General features: G+C 41.5%; 1 protein-coding gene across 2 annotated transcripts in view; it reads right to left on the bottom strand.

The window, feature by feature from the left end:
* elfn1a (extracellular leucine-rich repeat and fibronectin type III domain containing 1a) overlaps nucleotides 1-2,335 on the bottom strand; it is a 60,644-nt gene extending 58,309 nt beyond the window's left edge. The window contains exons 1-2 of one of the 2 annotated variants that reach the window (XM_031861887.1): nucleotides 1,876-2,335; nucleotides 1,613-1,710 (exon numbers count right to left, since the gene is read on the bottom strand). The gene's annotated coding sequence lies outside the window, so the exon portion shown is untranslated. Of the gene's footprint in view, nucleotides 1-1,009 lie in introns of both variants that reach the window. The other variant, XM_031861888.1, reaches the window with a different exon arrangement.
* Nucleotides 2,336-6,121: the final 3,786 nt, after the last annotated feature.

The following is a 6,121-nucleotide window of genomic DNA, read 5'->3' as shown; positions in this document are numbered from 1 at the left end:
CTCTCTCTCTCTCTCTCTCTCTCTCTCTCTCTCTCTCTCTCTCTCTCCTCCACAAAGAACCAAGCTAAAGCAACTTGCATACAAAATAGCTGACTCAATCATCCAGCTGCATAATCAAGATAAGGGAGACGGGGACAGGAAAAGGGAGATGCGAAGGCTAATGCGAGAGAAAGCTTTAGCAAAAGCAGCAAAACTAAGATGTTTTGAAACGGTCATAACTCAAGACGTTAAAAGTTAGAAGAAGTAAGACAGTGATTCACACTGACGGTAAAGGCTAAGCTGAGACTGATCTTCTGCGTGAAATGACTGGAACGAGGGCAACCGCTGACAATAGAATGCATGCAGTTCAGTGGCATGAAACAGATTGTTTCAGCTTTATATTTTAAAGGCTTTCCTGGCTTTAAATGTCACCAAGACAGTACCATTATTTAACCAGAACAGAGATGATACAGCACTCCTACTCCTATGTCCATAGTGCAGCTGAGTGGAAAGTCAGAGAATTGTTCCTACAGTATGGGCTTTCTCTGGCTGTCGTGTGTCCGATGTCCTGTAAACCTGGCACTGTTTCAGCATTTTTTTTAACCCCAATGCTTTGGGCAACAGATCCCTACCGATACCACCACCTCTTCCTCCTCCTCCTCCTCCTCCTCCTCCTCATTTTCTTCATTCAGAGATGGATAAACATATTTAGAATTATAGGCCTATGACTAAAACAAAAAGAAATAAATCCATATGAAGCCATGTACAATTCAAAAAAATCAACACATCTAGCGTGCAGTATATAGTATAGCATTTCCCAGACAGATGGCACAGACGCAGCAAAATCCTCAGCTAATCTGAGTGAGAACCCGCCAGGGCTACTGTACTGGAAGTACAAGACTGTGTATTGACAACATAATAGGTTCAGGCCATGCAATGCCCTGGTCATTAAATTGTCAGAATCATACCGTTTGTTATGACTTAATGGAGATATTTTAATATTTTACATGTATAAATATAAATACATTACCATGAGTTGTCACTCAGAAGTGAATAGTCAGTTTCTTTGTGTAAATCTCTGAAATAAAGTTTAGGCTGAGCTGAAGCGGCCGGGGAGCTGTCCGTGGTGCTGAAGCCACATCTCCAGCGGGCGGTGTTACTGGAGGTCTACAGCTGCGAACTACTTTCTCTGGAGCCGGATCAGGTGGAAGCTACCGTGTCCTAAAATGCACAGCTATTCACTTCAATTAATATTCAGAATGATACAACTTAAAAAAAGAAAGAAAGGTAAAACACTATCTGTAACATAAGAACCGCAGTCCATGTCCCGTTCACAGTCAGCTGGCAAAGATCTCGCAAAGAAACGAGCGTAAAATGCACCGACTTTCGGCGTAATGGTGCACAAGTTCAGCTGTGCATTTCGTACGGTGTGTATGCTCTTGGTGGTAGAAGAGTTACTGTTTGGTTCTGCACAACATCCGAGCAATACTATTCAAATATTCTTGAAAGCATTCAATTTCAACCATTACCGCTACCCCGTGTGAATGCAAAAGACATAAAGTACAGTGTGCTATCTGCAAAGTCTGCGATATTTAAGTCAAAACAAAATGTAGCGACACTGTTAACAGCTTACCTGCTTGACGATCACGGAGCAAAAGCCTCTTCCCGATACAAAGCTGGCAGCTTACTGCATGTCACCACAAGGCATTTTCAGCGACACAGGAGATATTTCTGTTAGACAAAATAAAAAGTAAAATTTAAAAAAAAAGAATCCCAGTTTTCTGTCTTCGGGTTGAAGGCGCACGAAGCAGCGGCTGACTGCGTCAAGAGAGAGTCTCACAGATCCATTTAGCGATGAGTGATTTAATTCAGGGCTGAGCTCCTCTCACTGCTCACCTTTATTTATGCTGAGCAGACCCGGAGCCCTGCTTGGGTTTTTCTATTACACCGAGAGCTGACACCGGCGTTTAAACACAGTCAAAGGAGGCGGGTAGGTATAGCTTGGTATTATTGTGTCAGTTGGGAAATTGCGGGGGAATAAGTGCGAGAGAAGCGCATGTTGATCCTCCGGTCTAGTCGAGGCAAAGTTTAAATCTCATAATAAGATTGTTTGTCACCGCGAGGCTATAAATGGTGGCGGGTTCGTCACGGATGCCGGGAGGGTTACGGCAACTCCTTCGGCTGAAGTGAAAACGCATGATAGCCGGTGTATCATACAAACTGAGAGGTTTCAAGTTAATGAAGACAGCCGGAGTGAAGAGTATCAGCTAGCCTACGTCACATGAGCTTAGAGCTTGATCAGCCAATCTATGAGCAAACTTTGCCTCCTTTTTCTCTCCTCTCGGGTAAGGGCTGCACCACCGCGCTGGAAATGGTTTTGAATGACTCAGTTCCAGTCTGGTTGGGGGCATGTTTAATTCGGTTTGGCATGAAAAGAGATAATATTCCCCCACACAAAGGTCCAAGGTCCTACCAGCAGGGGCCCCTTAATAACCAAAAGAAGTGCTTAGTATGTCCATTTACTACTATTTGGACTATTTTATAATATGTGATTCCTAAACATGTAATGTGAGGGAGCTTTACTGAAAACATGGGGTCTTTATATATTCCCTGAATATTTTTGTCATATTCACATGGACCTACATGTTATATTTGTACATTGTTCTAAATACATGGGAGCTCTTTGTGTCATAACAGTGTTCAGGCACTCTAAATGGAAACCAGTAAGGTGTCCCCTTAGAGAAGTAAAACCTGCCACATTGTGATGGCAGTGTTGTTTAAATTTCAGGATTAAGTTGTGGGGGGGGGGGGGCAGGGCAGCTGTTGAAGCACACCATACTTCACTGAAGAGGTCAAGCCTGGGTCCCTGTGATAGAAAATCAATACACATCAATGATGAATTATTGAAAACAAGAACCTGCAGAATACAAATTTCCAAACATGTGGTCCTGTGCACACACATTGTGATACGGGATGGTGGTTAAAATACAGTAGAGATGATCTAAACATGTTTAAGTGCAGGTGTTTTTGTATTTCGTTACACTCCCTTTGGCTGGTTCACACTTGAACAAAATCCAATGTAATGGAGTCATGGCAAGGTGACACTACTTGAATAGAAAATAGAAAACTGAAGAAAAGATAACATTTCCCTCTTAAGATACAGTGTAGCTGTGACAAAGTTGGATCTGTGCCTCAAGAGTTAAACCCACATTGTCTGTCCCTGTGTAAATGCAGTCCCAGATTTAATTTATGGAGAGTGCAGCCTGATGTCCTCTGTGATGACGTAGTCTGGGGGATGACCCAAGCAAATCGGGAAGCGGCAGCCAGGCTCCAGATGCTCTTCTCTGAGAGGGAGCAAGTGGTTGTGCGAGGACTTGGCACTGAGACGCTGCAATGTCTTGTCTCATTGCAGCAGTCACGTTGGAGCTGTGAAATGTGGATGTGGACAGCCCAGCCAAGGAAGTCACAGCAGTGCAGCTGCAGCACTCAGAATGACAGACACACTGTATCACGCTCCTTAATGTCCTCACGACCCCGCGGCAAGCCTGATACATGACCCCATACAGACACCGTAGCCTTTGAGCCTGGTGCTGTCACTGACGTAAAAACACAGAGATTTAAAGATATAAGGATAGAAAAGGGAAGAAAAGGGTCACAGCCAAAGGTCTCATTGTTCTTTTGAGCAAGCAAAGCTACATGAGTTTTTTACAAATGCCAATGTTTCTGCTTCGATTCTGAATCCTAGCATGCAACATCTTTTTTAGGATACAATGGGGAAAGGGCATAATCTTCTGAAATTTGTTTTTTATTGCCTCTTTGTTCGGTTTATTTTTCACTCAGATACAACATGAGGACTCTGCACCTTTCAGGGTGCAGCAGATGGGTTGGGCTTGATGAGCTTTCATAATGAACCTTCCCAGCTGAATTTACCTTGAGGGCAAGGCCGCTTTAACGTCGTTCAGGTATGAGCTTTGATTCCTATTGGATAGTGCTGTCTCTGTTTATAATATACTAACGATTTATACAGTGGGTGGTAAGTTTATATTAGGGAATATACTTGTTATGATAATTGCAAATGTGTAATGCCATGGCATCTATTCACCACATGATTGGATTTAAAGAGTTGTCTCTTGTTTGTGTTTTGATACAAAGGTTTACTTTATGTATCTTTGCATTTGGGTGGATTAACGACATTTTCAGTTAAACTGATGCTTTCTGGGGTTTTAGATTGAGGCTGCACATCATGTTCAATGTGATTGTCTTTTCAAAACAAGCAAACAAAGCAATGAATATGTTACTAGATAATAGTCTGTTCATGCTGTAAGCAACATTTTATGATAATATGATGAAATTGGAATTGATTATTATTATTTTTTTCAATTTAATTTTACTTTTTATGAATGTCTAAACAATGTACGATATTGCATTATATATACCCAACAATAGACATTTTACTTTTACTCAAGGTTTCTCACCTATTTTTTATTTACACATTTGATAGAAGTTCAATAGATGGACCTTTTTGGTCGCGCCATACTTGGATAGTCCGCCTACAAAGGTTTGAAGAGTATTTGCAATAATATTAATAATTGCAATGATTTAGTTGAACTTGAACTACTCACTCAGCCTACGCAAAACAGGTTGAGTGAGTTGGTCAAGTTCAACAAAATGATTCCCCGAATATGTGGGTATGTTCATGAATTGTCACATATACATATTATAAAAATAATTTCCCTGAAACCAAGTTATAGACTCACATCACTTATGACCGATTAGTGTGTGGCGATGTCTGGATCTAGAGACGCTACCCTCTGCCTGTGTTTTTCTTATTTTGCTGTGTTCGGGATGTTTCTGGACGCAGCTTTTGGGCACTGCGTGTTTAGTCCCCTTGAATGCACAAGCATGTATCCAAGAGAAAGGTACGAAAATGGTGGATACACCGCCGAAAAAAAGGCAAATATAGGCAAAATGCAAAGTGGACAAATCTTTTCACAAAATAAGAGTGAATCTGGGGTTGGCTTTCTCTTTCGCTGCCGTGTGCGACGCTGCAGGTGCTACATCGGGTGGTGTTCTACCGCGGTCAGGGGGCGTGTGCTTCTGGTGTCGTTGAGTCGGGGGGAGGAGGGGCCAACTTTAAATGTTGTGTCAACATAAAGCTGAAGTGGAAATTGATACTTCAACTTAATTGTGAATAATGTATTTTTTGAATTTATTGAGTGCTTGAACAAATAGCTACTGGATCTTTGCCAAAAGAGAACTGTACGGGAAATTTCAGCTGCTCAGTACACTCCCAGTATTGCTTTGGTATAGATACGAGCAAAACAGACCAACAGCACCACTGATCCGAGACATTTTAATCCAGTTAAGAGCATGCAAACGTAACTGAAATATAGATTTTCTTATACTTAGCTCTAAGTGAAGAAAGATAGAAATGACAGCAGTTCTGCTTTGGATATCAGGCGATTTCACTTGTTTTGCATTGGAGAGGGTGGTAATGCTTCATGTAAATCTAAATGAAGTCCAGGCAGAAGAAAAGGAGGCAGATAGGTGGAATGTATTATTCAAATCCTTCATTTACTGGCTAAGCCAATTTGATGCTGAGGCAAGTAACAGGGCTGGTAATAATTCAGGGAAGGAGACGGTGACTGCTGGTTGATATAATGGAATATCTGCTGTCAGTAAAGTGCAGGACATCCATCTTACTGGCTAAGCAGTGGGACCGACATCTACAGCTGCTTCACCAATGATAATGTTATGTGGGAGAAATAGGAAGCTGCACCCGAAGAGGCTTGTTGACGTTTAACAGCCCAACTAACGTACCTTGTTATTGTCCTCACCGCAACACACAAACACAGCAAACAGATGGAATGTTGCACCTTAGATATGATGATATCATGTCTCTCGGCTATTGTTCCAGTCTTCGCTGCCATCAGCCCTGTTTACAGCTTTCAAATATGTAAATAAAAGGAAACCAATAGAAGAAGAAAATAAATAAATGTCAATATAGTGAAGAACAGCTGGTTTTTAAAACTGGCCATATCAATGATATGGTAATACAGGCATATTTGTATGCAAATTAGAGCTGCAACAATTAGTCGACGAATCAATTAGTTGATCTACAGAAAAGAAATCGACAACTATT

This window comes from Anarrhichthys ocellatus, unplaced genomic scaffold, assembly GCF_004355925.1.
Source record: "Anarrhichthys ocellatus isolate YVR2014 unplaced genomic scaffold, GSC_Weel_1.0 scaffold26, whole genome shotgun sequence".
In the NCBI taxonomy this organism is placed as follows: Eukaryota; Metazoa; Chordata; class Actinopteri; order Perciformes; family Anarhichadidae; genus Anarrhichthys; species Anarrhichthys ocellatus.
Note: the sequence above shows the minus strand (reverse complement) of the source record. Positions and strands in the feature narration are given on the sequence as shown.